At 40.2% G+C, this 13,312-nt stretch overlaps 1 protein-coding gene across 4 annotated transcripts in view; it reads left to right on the top strand.

Moving 5' to 3' along the window:
* APBB1IP (amyloid beta precursor protein binding family B member 1 interacting protein) overlaps positions 1 to 13,312 on the top strand; it is a 1,612,974-nt gene that overhangs the window by 105,833 nt on the left and 1,493,829 nt on the right. For 2 of the 4 annotated variants that reach the window (XM_069648144.1, XM_069648147.1), the window contains exon 2: positions 3,155 to 3,261. The exons of the other annotated variants lie outside the window; for them this stretch is intronic. The gene's annotated coding sequence lies outside the window, so the exon portion shown is untranslated. The remainder of the gene's footprint in view (positions 1 to 3,154; positions 3,262 to 13,312) is intronic. 4 annotated transcript variants of the gene reach the window in all.

The raw sequence follows: 13,312 nt of genomic DNA, 5'->3' as shown, positions 1-13,312 counted from the left end.
CCCCATCAACTCCAGGAACCTTAAATGTTCTCTGCTGTCCAATCACCAATTCAAGTCCCCCTACCAAAAAACAATCAAGAGGCCCACTGTCTAGGAGATGCATACATTGTATTTCTGTCACCCTCCATAGTTGAATTGACACCAAGAGTACAAACCCAATCGTGTTCAAGCTTATGCACTTTGGGGTCTTCAGAACAAGCCACATCATAGCCATTAGATGGCATTGCTATGATCCTCCAAAGGTTTTATTATCATATGAGGGTGCAGCCTCGCATAGCGCCTCCCAACGACCACTACTAATCTCCTGTCTTTGTTTAGGTTATTCTCAGTTATATTCTCTGCGTCTCTGCCTAATGATAGCAGAATTCCACAGGTAGCCTTTACAGCACCAAGAAATGCTTAATACTAAAGATGTATTTGCAGTTCATAATAAAAGAACCAAACACCCTTAACCTCATTGGGGTGGAGCGTCCACACTTAAACAGATTGTTACATTATCCTTATCAGATTCCACCACTTTGCTTATAAAAAACATTGTCCTTTTCTACCCTACAGCGCAGCACCCTATTATTTATTTCTCTATCAAGTGGTAAAGGATAGGTTGGTTGGGTAACTTTAGGCTCTTCCCGAGCCCAATCCCAGACAAGTGCAAGTTAGGTATGGTGAGTATTACATCAATTTAGAATTTCAAAGCCATTTATATGACCTAAGCATTTCATGGGAACTAAAATGTAATCGATTATGCTGCGAAAGCGACCATTATTAAATGTAAATGTCCCAGCAAACAGTGACTGCTACCTACTATTTATTGCTCTGTAGACAGTTTCTATCATTATATCCCATAAGAGAAGTAAACCATTAGAGGTAGCCAGATCCATCAAACAGGGGAATGGGACAGAGAAGGCCTGCTCCTCATCTTCGTCATAGAGGAGGTCCTCGCCCATACACAATCTAAGTTTAAAACCCCCTCCAATGATAATTGGCAGATCAGATTCATGATAAATACAATCCTTTTGCATGGTAATGTTTTTAATAGAATCAACGACCTACTACCATTTGTATGATATAGATTAACAAGATCAAGTGGTTTGGTTCCTGTAATGTTAGCAATTAGGAACAATATGTTAAAATTCGAGGCATGCGATTGTTTAATTTCCCAACACAGGGTACTGGATATGTAAGTAACTATGCCTCCATAGGGTCTCCTTTCATTTTAGACTGATTGCTGGCATATGAAACAAACAAAAGAGAGATGGATAGGCTCAGTTGTCCATGTTTCTTGGAGCATAATAATCTAATAGTTTTAATAAACCTTCTTGCACTTTTCTATAAAGATCGACAATGTTTCATACCAAGATTTAAATTTCTATTTTACCCATATACAGAGACATGACAATGTCCTCACCCCTCTTCCCCATTTCGATACCCTTATCAGAGTGTCCCTAGACCCCTTTTGCTTCTGCATTTAAATCCTGCAGGTTTAAGCTTGGGGTTGCAGAGAGTGCTTAGTTCCGTCAGGTTCCAAATCTTTATCTACTTCCTCTATTCCACTCAAGCACTTTAATCCATTAGAGATTGGTAGTTCTACTTGCTCATTTGGTCCGCAAACCAACCCGCATCATGGGTTAATGTGGTGCTTCGGATTAGACAATACTGAATTAGAAGAGGGGCAATTAAAAGTAGTCTTAGCCAAATTAATCTGGCCTGCCTCTGGTCTATAGAAGAACCCAAAAGGGAGGAAACCAGTCCCTGACATGGCTATACAATGATGTGTTGCTCTCCATAATAGATGCGAGAACTTGGTCGGGTGGCTCAGAGTAATGGTCACCCAATCCTCTTGGGTCGATGTTGGACCCTGTCCTAACCAGGAGGAGTATTTTGCCATCATTAAATCACTCCCTTTGTTAGAACGACACCACAGTTGCTTTTGACAAAGTGGGCTACCTTATTCATGAGGGAAATTGTATCCTCCTCAGAGGATGAATTCAGCCTAGGGACAAATGTCAGTACCTTCACCAGAGGAGGCTCCCAGGGAGGAAGATCTAGAAGAAAACAATAATTATCATCCTTCCTGCGGTTCATATATATGGTCTAGAACCTTTTGTCTGAGATTGGGGTCCTACTAAACCAGGCATCACAGGTAGCCCCAAAAACCAAAGAACTGGTAAAATGTATTGTTTTCATGCCACTAGTAGGCTTTGCACACTTGTTCTCCTTCTGCGAGGCAAAATTTATTTCCTTTGTCCCTACATCATCAGATTTACAGCACCTACTCTTTGTGTCTCCAGCCTTCAATACATGATTGCTTCCTTTAGTATTATTCGTATGTTCTCTAGTTCTTGGTTTGCCACCATATTTACCACACATATCAGACTTGGGGGTCATCAGGAGTTGGGCGGAACGGCAATAATGCGGCAGTAACGCTACTACTGCCACATTACCGCTCCGCCCAATCCCGAGTTTGGGTGAAAAGTGGGAGGTTTACCTCCAGCTTCTTGCTGGAGATAAAAATCTTCCCTTCAACCCCATTTGTAGCGCTATTACCATGCCACAAATTGCACCACAGTTAAAGTGGCCAGCATGCCCCATAGAGTCCTACGGAATTGGGATTTACAGCCTTACTGCAACTCGGGATCTGTCGCTTATAGCACCAGACTGAGTTACGGTAATGCTATTTCCATTGACGGTTTCCCGGTGGAATTACAGCCGGGATACCAACAAATTTGTGATAGAGCCCTCAGTGTTGGCTAGGTCTTGCGAGAAAGCTGAGGTTCCTCGTTGGGCAATGATGGTTTACTGTTAATAGTCTGTGTTTGATTCAATGTTATCATCTCTGTGGTTTTATCCAATGTAGTTTCTAATCTCAAGAAAACCTCATGGATATTTAAGTCTTGATTTTCCATGATGTCCAGACAGGCAGCCTTTACATATTTTCCACCAAGAAGTGTAAAAACAAAGTCGTACAGGTGATTACGCCTGTATTTGCATCGTGTTTTTCTCTTTGTAGTACAACTGTCTAAAACTCGACAGGGAGGAACTGTTTGCACGTGAGTGCAAACGTAAAAGGTCCCCTTCCAGCAATTTACACTTTTCATTAAAATGACCTCTATAATGCCAATGGATTGATGGATTGTCATCACTATTCATTTTACAGAGAGAAAGGGACAGGTTTGTAAAGGATTTGTCACCGGAGCCACTATGGCACATACTGCAGCATACATCGCATTTGGAATAATGGGCTTTTGCGGGTGAAATTAAAATGTAAGTATGAAAAGATTGCTTTACCCAGTTTCTCCCTTCACCTGCTTTTTATTTTCAAGACAATGGGCCTCATTACACGGTAGGCGGTGGGGGATTACCGGCACCGGTAAGGGCACCAGTGCCGGTAATCCCCTCCGCCTACTACGAGGTCCCTCAGCGGGTCCCGTCCTTAACGTGTGGTCAGACCACACGTTAAGGAAGGGACCCGCTGAGGGACTTCAGAGCAAATAACGGTACCACTAATAGCGGTACCGTTAACCGTTATTAGCTCTTTCCCCATTCCCATTGAGCAAAATGGGGACTCGGATGGGAATGGGGAATGGCAATTGGCATGGGGACTTACCGGGTCCTCAAGGGTCTGAATGACCCGGTAAGTCCCCATACCGCCTACCTGGACCCAGAAGGCGGTAGGGGGAAGCGATGGCGCTTATTTCGCCATGGTTACCTCCTACCGTGTAATGAGGCCCAATATGTTTGCAGTCCATAGTTACGTATCTGCTTTAAAATCAACAGCATTGTGTTACGTTTAACATCTTTAAAACATGTGTCATGAAATTCACAACATTGTAGAAATAGTTCTACGTGTTATCGATGAAGCAACGCAGGTAGAATGATGTTTCAACATGTTGGCATGTGTGTCTGTGAACTGTCTCATTTACTTAAAAGGGAGACCTGTTTTAACCTGTTTCTCATAGCAGAGCACTACTGAGGTTTAAAACATATTTAATTATTTATTTTCTGACGTGTGCAATTGTGATCAATGAATATTGCTGAAATGTATCACATTTAGCAGATGCTGTAACCCAGACTCTTTACACTTGGACATTCTTGGGTGGTATTACGTAAGGATTGCAAAGGGCAAACGACAGAAACCAGCTGCCAACCAGTCTTCTGCACTCATAAAAGAGAACGTTTAGCCTGATCTAAATTCAGAGGGACCAATTCACATAGACATGCACTGGAGTGAGTCAGGAGGTGCCTTGGACAACTCATATTTGCTCCCACTACCTGATTCATACCTGTTCTGCAAAGCTTAACCCTGGAGCAAATCCAGAGCTGCCTAGAGCATGAGAAAATGCTTTTGAGAAAATCCTTGTGACTTGCATTTTAACATGAGTACCTCAATATGAGACTTCCTTACTGATAAGCTGATCCACCAACCTGACAAACTTAACAAGAGATGAGTTCAGCATACAGCTCTGTTCATGGCATGTCCCCAGAGTCTTCTTGCATCACTGCCTCTGCCCTAGGGCACTTCCTCAAACAAATGCTGCAAAATAGAAGCATACAAAAATACAGCCACTAGGCAAGAATTTAGTACTTTTCTGGTTTCCACAGAAAACCAATGATTAGATCTTGGTGGGTTTTCACCAGGTTTTATCAGTTAAAACCTAAACCCTGAAAGCTTACCCATACAGTTTCCCACTTATTATAGTTGAACACACTTACTCAGAGCAGTATTAGAGGGGGACAAGTGAGGAAAGAAGGGGGTAATAGCTGCCCAAGATTCACTATGTGTTATCCCAGTTCCTTTGAGAAGTGACTCTGGAAGAATGAAATGTTTCAAAACAAAACTGGAAAGCCGAGTATTGAATGGATACACTGCATCTGCTGAAATAAAATGTGAAAACCATCCCTCATTGGTCAGTAGTCACCGGTAGCTATGGAGACACAATGCTGTACAGTGTTTCACCTTGACTATGGAGCAGATCCGCAAGCAGATCTGAGGTATGTAAGCCAATTATATATTGCTCTGGGGCAAGGTAAAACACAGAAACAAAGAAAGTAAAAATATCGCTAGTTGTAAAGTTGCCTAAAGTGGAAACAATAAAATGAAAAATCAAACTAACTCTGTATCATCATTGAGACCCGATTTTGAGGAACCCAGTTTTGTGAAAGGTATGCACCCCTGTCATATCTGATGGAGCAGCTCAGGACATACTGAATGCCTTAAAGCTGCCTTGTGACACTGGTGTGTTCAGCAGTGTCAGATTGGTTTAATCTAGACCCTGCTTTATTCTGCTCCTATTGTTCATTCTTGGGGGTCTTGAGTAGGATGCAAGTTTTAGCAACATATTAGGGGCCACACTGTCTTTTCATAGCATAGGTGACAAAACAAGTTATGTGTGATGGAGTGATTATTCTGAAATCCTGTTGTGGTGTGGTGTTAGCTAAATTATTGTTTATTAGTGAGTCCATTAAACACTTTAAAAAGCACTTTCCTAGTGCTTAAAACATGTCTCTAGTGTATTTATCCATCAGTTCCCCACAGGAACACGTTTCTGAAAGTACACCCTCATGGTGCACTCTCATCCATATGCAAAAGTGGGGACAGTATTGGCCGAATCGTCTGAAGGTGCCAGTGCTGTGCAATGGACCATTGGATACATGTAGAAGATGTGTTGAATGTGACATAAATTAGAACCGTGGTCCTTGTTCTGAATTGACACTGTTGTTTGTGTAGCATATCAGTGATAGTCGGGTTTGCTTAACTGATAGTCAGTTGTCCCTACCGGCACCCATAGAACCTACTTTGCCTATCCAGTAAATCACTTTGATCACAAGAGGTGTTGATGCATTTGACTTCAGCTACGAGTCTTGTTTTTAAATTATATTAGACACGCTGAAGAATTGTTCCCACCAGGAATAATTTGAAATGGACCTACTTTTACAAGGCTATTAATTACATAAGCATGGTATACCTCATAGTGGTTATTTCTATGCAACCTACTTGATCAAGAAATCATCAAAGAAACAGAACACTTATGATACATGTCACTTCAAACACATTAAGGAACGATCAATGAACCAATTAATTTTTGTGACATGGTAATTTATTATTCCAAAATATATTTTAATACATTCTCAAAAAAGAAAATTATATACAAACCAAAAACACATTAAAAACACAGGTATTAAGTCAGTGACACTTAAAACAAACGACAACATATTGGCACCACGAACATAAAGTCAATTACTATTTTAATCAAACACCATCGGGTGAAACTGTGCCCTCTGGTAGTCCCTAATCTCAAAAGCAGAGATTGGCTACTCATATTCTGGAGGGGACAATGTAGACAAGTTCAAAACATGTGTATCGCATATAAACAGACCTTTGAGGTGGACCCGGATGATAACTAACAGACACCAACTACTCATAACCTAGAGAGGCCTATATATGCTGGGTCATAACTGATGCACCTGACTTGGCCCTAAATCAGCCAGAACTGCAACATACAAAGTACCAGAGGGCAGTCCCTGGCTCTCCGTGTGGAACTGAGGAAACTATACTGCCACAAAGAATTGTTCCAGGAATAATTTCGGTTACATGTCTTTATAATGAATAATTTTATAAAGAAAGCACATATAATGAAAATTGCATAACAACAAAACATAACACATTTTTCTTTTTGTTTTTTATTTTTTTTTATTAGGGGGATCCCCCAAACCTCTGTTTCTCACACCTAAAAAAACACCCCGACCGTTTCCCCACAAGATTTAACCCTTTACCCCACGCCCACATACATGTTTTTCCTTGTATCATTTTCGTTATATATTCATTCTATAAAACATTTTCGTTATAAAAACTGTATACCATAATTTCGAATGGACATACTATAAAGGGCTATTAATTATATGGACATGATATAGAACAAAATGTATTGATCATGAGATTCAAAGCAAAGATTCATCAACACCATACAGTTTAAAAATCTTTGCTGCATGCATTATATAATCTCTTTCCCTTATTTAATTATTTTTGTAGTTGGGACCTGGAAATGGTAAATGGGAGGACTCTTAGTGATTGCTCCGGGAATCACACATGGAACAGTGGCAATACTCAGAGTATGCTTGATTATATATTTTTTTGTCCTGAAATTGCATCCTGTGTTAAGGACATGAAGGTAAACCCTAATTTGTCGAGTGTCCATGACTCACTAACCCTAATATTTGTTGCTGACGAAGTTTACCATAATTCTAAACCTACGGGCAATATGCGAGTTAACCATGCTGCGACCTGCATACATTGGTCATAAAGAAATATAGCTGAAGTGGCCCTGGCAGTGTCAGCAGAACCTATTCTTGATTGTAATGTATTCATGACAATGTCAGTAAGCGCTATTGAGAAATGGATCTCTTTATTTACGAGCACCCATGGTACCTCAATTGTGGGGATGATTGGAAACGAGTTTGTTAAAAATAAACCCTACGATTGGAGCATAAGAGATATCAAAAGGGAACTTAGAGAGGAAATATGTAGTGCAAAAAAACCTTGCGCTACTCATAAGGCCTTTTATTCCATATGTAGGGCAATCAAAATTAGGTTTAGATCTAAGATGAAATCAAAGAGACATCTAGAGAAAATCACATGATGGAAGGAAACAATCCAAGTGTTATGCTCCAAGAATACCAGAAATATTTGGGTGTTACTGGGGAAATCCAGGGGCAATGGGAAAACTCCTCTGATTAACCCCATTGGTGCACAGCAATGGGTGAGTTTCTTGGAAAGTCGTAATATTTCAGCTAGTGAAAAAAGCGTGGTTGTAGTAAACTATGCTCCACCTTGTCCTCCTATTAAAGTGACCTACTATCTGCTACTCTCTAAGATCAAGAGTTTAAAATCCTCTCGAGCACCAGGTCCTAACGGTCTAGCTAACATTGTACTTAAGAGCAAGCCAGAATTCTGGGCAGGACTATTAAAAATCCTTTTTAAAAAAGTATTAGCTGAAGGAAAAATACCTCTATCATGGCAGAATGACATTTTAATACCGGTATTCAAGAAGGGCAATAAGATGGAGCTGGGCAATTATAGACTTCTGTCTATGTTAGATTGCACAGGCAAACTCTTTGCAACACTCCTACTGAATGAGCTACATGTGTGGGTGAATAAGTCAGGCCTGCTCAGTCGATTACAAAGTGGATTTAGACAACAAGGGTATTCAACAACACATAATCTTATAATTATGGATACCCTTCACACGAGAGCTAGGACAAGTACCAATCCAACATTGTATGCTGTTTACATGGATTTCAAAGCAGCTTTTGATTCGGTATCTAGAGTATTATTATGGCTAAAATTAGAGTCAGTGGGCTGCCCAGATGGATTGCTGTACTACTTGATGTTATTACATCCAAACACTAAAGTGTCCCTTAAACTTGACTCCCAGGGGAATATGAACAACCAGATAGTATAAAATAGGGGAGTCACAAAGGGTTACGTAACAGCACCTTTACTCTATAATCTATTTGTCCATGACCTTCCAGTGGCCACTTGAATAGTACACAACTGTCCACCGTTGATTGGCACTGCCCATTGCCCAGTATTAGCCTATGCTGATGACCTTGTCATTCTAGATCATATATTTAGTGAGCTTCTTAGATCTACTGAAGCTCTATTGGCATATGCGGAAAATCAATGGATTGACAATCAATCGTGACAAATCTCAAGTGATGGTTTTCACTGGCAGGAATATCGCTCATCCAAGATTAATGATTCGAAACCTAGAGATCTAATATATGCCCTAATATAAATATCTAGCTGTTAAGATTGACGCCATGGGAGATTATACTACATGTAAACACTCTTGTATAGTTAGGGCTGCCCAGATTACAGCGTTGGTGCACCGATTCACTATTAACTATGATGGATATACTATATGGGGTGCGCAACAGCTGTACATCCGGCTGCTTGCCCCCATGGTAACTTATGGCCTCAATTTCCTTCTATCAATCGACCTTAAATGGCTACAAGTAATAGAGGGTACATTTTGGAGAAAGATCTTAGGCCTCCCGGTATGCATTTCTATGGCCATTGTTAGATTAGAGTTGGGGCTCATATCATTAAAATCCATTGTTTTAAAAAAGTGGGCTGAGTTGTATCTAAAAATGAACAACGATCCAGAAAATCAACTCCTGGTAGCTGTGCATTAATAAACACTGAAGGTGTCTACAAATTGTCACCTCAAGAAAACAATGGAAAGCTTCTTTAGAGAGATCTGTTGGACTCCAAGATGGTGGAGTGATATGGCAGTGAAGTTTTCATTAAACAAACATATAGAATTAGGGGACTGGCTAGAAAACGATGCTATCAGTTTAGTATCAATGTGTTTCATATGTATTGTATACATTCAAGAAGCTACAGAAATATCTCAATCTCTGCCCGTCAATCAGACTTAGACTATTTATTCTATTACTTAGAATGGGTCACCTACCTGTTTTGGCAGGCAAGGGGAATGAAAGTCAGATGTCTTTACTGGATCGTTATTGCCAGATATGCAAGAATGGAGATACGACAGAAACAGCTAAGCATTTTCTAACTGAATGCCCAAACATGATAAAGACCTACCAGTTGCACTATGATAGATAAGTCCATAATTTGGAATTTATAAGTGAGAAGACCTTTTGGCTTCAATGTATCAGTGCTAAGAATATGAGGTTACTAATGTCAATATACAATGGTTGATGATAGAGAAGACTCTGGGAATAGCTCTATAAGAACTGCTAACGCTAGTTGACCTGGTCTTTCTAGAGTCGGGTTGAGGCTTGTGATTTGATCATGATTTGTGGCTAACTGCATTTTATGTTGACCTCCTTACTCTTCTGGCTGTAATCCCTGCTAATGACTATGTATAGTGTTACCGGCAATTAAAGCTGCTTAAGGATGGTTTGTTCCTTATGAAGTGAAATGAGGGTTCTGTTAAAGAATCCCTTTTTTAGTATTGTTAGTATTTCTGGCTTATATTGTATTTTTTGTACTCTTTTATCTTTCTCTTTCTCTATCTTATTTTGGTATGAATATTCTTTTGTATTCATTATTAATTGTAATGATTTATGATTGTGATTACGTTTATGATATGTATATGAAATGCTTACAGTTTATTTATAAACTGTATCACATTAAATGCATTATTATTATTTAATTATGCATTGCCTTAAACCCAAATGCTGATGGTCAAACACATCATAAACACTGGTCATCAATTCAAATCTGATTAGGAAATTGTTTCATACAATTTTATTCTGTAATTACTCCAGATGTAAAATACAATTTTAACTACAGTATAAAGGCACAACATTAATACTTAAGAATCTTGCTTGGTTCTCTAGACTATGCGTATGGTCAATCTGTATTAATTAACTGTAACACACGTTTTCTAAAACAGTATAAAAAATGTATTGCACAATTGAAATAACGAAAAGAGAGTGGACAACCGATAGTGAATGTTTTGGAAAGGATTAAAACACCCAACTAGAACGGGTTAATTAGTGACTTGCTTGCTTGGAACAACTGACAAATTGCCATTATCCAGGCCCAGCTATTAACAACTCAAGCAGTATTATGAAAATACTAAAGATTCTCCATTTGACAAATGGTAAAGCAATTCAGCTCAAGAACATTGCAACTGTGATTTAACAGTGGTGGTCAATGGCATCGAATAACCGTGTGGAGAAATGTACATAGGCCACAATTACATCTGCAGTCAGTATGAACAGTCGCAGATCATATTTAGCTAATCATTCACCAGAAAGGAAGTATCAACTGCAATAGATGCTTTAGGTATTATAATGTATTTCGTCTATGACCTGTTGACTAGTTGACTATGACCAATGCTCTGTTGCAGAAAGAAGCATTCAATGTTTCTACTATGACTACAATAAAACCTATTGGGTTAAATGAGAGTCTAGATCTGAGCTGCAGCATTTTAATTCCTTGCAGACTGATGCCAGGCAGTAGTACTCTACCTGAAAGGTAAGATGCAAGGGCTAACGGATTCTATGGAAGTTGTGTATGTAACATGGTCTCGGTGGGACACCTGATCTGGCTTGACAGTACCACATTCTAATATTAGTTCTTAGACCTATTGTATCAACATCACTTGTCTCCATGAAAGGGCATCTATACATTGGAAAGGGTTGCCATATGTTCAGTGTCATATTCATACATGCAGCCATACGGTTAATTTCTACAGAAGGAGTTGGCTATCTGGTTTGCTGATTTAGTACCTTTAACTAATGCCAATGATATGCAGAATTACATGCAGTACCCTTTGGGAACACTACACATAATTAAGAGTACATGTATAAGCACAATCCCACCTTTGGTACAAGCCTGTACTACACAGTTATGTAGTAGCAGTGGCTGAGCAGCCAGACTTATCTCAAGAAGGATGTAAGCAGTACGAGATGTTAGACAAAGGACTTGCAATCACAGTAGTTCAAACAAACGCTATTCAAGGTTTCTTGGTAAAAGAATATACATTTATTTACACAGTCAGTTGGAAAACATTCCACTAGTAAGAAACAGCTCAATATCACAATCTAATACACTACAGTACACAACCAATACATTTCTGAACAAGTTAGGCTCCCCTGAAGTGGGGGCAAAATGGCACTTCAGTAACTTTCAAAAGGGGTAGAAAGACAAAGGTTCGAAGAATTAAAGCACAATTACTTTCATAGGCAGGGTAAATAGTTTCAGTTCACTACAACTGGCAATTCAATTCAATAGGCCTGGGCCAAAGTCAATGGTTCAGAGTCTTGGATAGGATAGCACAGTTCTGGTGGTAAACAGTTAAGCCTTTGCCAATGTTCGAAGAAGTAGTTTGCCAGAAAAAGAGTTATATGTCAGATTAGGAGCCAACAAGACTCCAAAGTTGGGAAAGTTTCACAAACTTTCACTGCGGCAGAAAGGATTTCCACACCGCGTTTGCACATTACCTTATGTATGAAGAAAAGCTGTAGCTGAGGCAGTTGTTCCTGGCAGTTCCTACAGATCTCGCTTTTCCTGAGCTTCTGTCATGGGGATGAGAAGGAGGACATCGGGAGGTTCCTGCACTGCCCAGGAAAGAGGCCACAAGCTTGGCTAAGCGTCGGTTTTAAGGTGTGAGTGCCTTAAAGTCCACAAACTGGTATCCTTCTCACTGGATATCTGGTTTTCAACAGCACTCTGATGAGAATTTGACCAGTATGGAGGCGGTGTCCAGGTTGCTTACAAGTCGGTTGTTCCCACCAGCTCAAGGGAAGAAGTCGTCCTTGAAGGAGCTTCTCTGTCAATTGAGTTTCAGGCAATTCGGACCTGCAGCAGGGCTTCGCCGGGCAAACCAATGCAGCAGTCGTCTTCCTTCAGCTCGTCGTGCATTCAGGTCTCCTAGGAGACTAAGCACAAGGATTTTCAGGCACCTCCCTCAAATCCTGTCCACCCCAGACACTCAGGCGTCAAAGGAGGGCTTCAGCACTGAAGCCCGCCAAAGGGTATCGAACGAAGGGACCCAACACAAGAAGGACCTTTCCTAAAAGAAACTGCGAAAAAAGGTGACTGGAGTCTGTTTTTACAGAGGGGTCATGGGCGCCATATTCAAAACCATGGCTGACCTGATTTTTAGCTACCGTTGTTCGCGGTCGGAAAAAATCATGGTAGTTCATTCTAAAACCACTGCCACCAGCCATTTTAAGAGGAAAGGGTAACATTTGACTGTTACATAACTGTTTAGACACAGAGGATGCTATGCAACCCCTCTGGCACTCTATAGGAAGATAGTGTGTGCTGGGTCTATGAATTTAAAAAGACTAGCAAAGTCAATTTAACTTGACATGCTCTGGGAGATGGTAGTCAGTCCCAGAGAAGGTATTTAAACCTTTGGGAGTCTGAAAGACACCCCTCTGCCACTGCACTGAAGGTGCTGTGTGACACACATGAAAACGATGATGCCTATGGAGTTGTTTAAAACCCGATATCCAAAGAACACAAAAGTAAATCACACATCAAAATACATGAAAGAGTGGAAAAAAAGGCTCACACCCTTTCCAGGTAAAATTTAAAATCCTAGAAATCCAGCAAAGTTGCTGGGTGTCTCAGAAGGTAAGGGAAATTAGCACATTCTTGAGAATTCTCCCTAACAGCCAATATGCATGCCATTTAACTATACTAGAGAAAGTACTATAATGAAGATTGCCTGAGTGCACAACACAGGAAGCATTGATCCTATTAAAGACGCGCAGGTGAGCATTATGTTTATTCTTCTTTATTCCTGCATGACAAAGCATTTTAAAT

The sequence above is a fragment of the Ambystoma mexicanum genome, chromosome 2q (assembly GCF_040938575.1).
Source record: "Ambystoma mexicanum isolate Mex_15411 chromosome 2q, UKY_AmexF1_1, whole genome shotgun sequence".
NCBI lineage: Eukaryota > Metazoa > Chordata > Amphibia > Caudata > Ambystomatidae > Ambystoma > Ambystoma mexicanum.
Note: the sequence above shows the minus strand (reverse complement) of the source record. Positions and strands in the feature narration are given on the sequence as shown.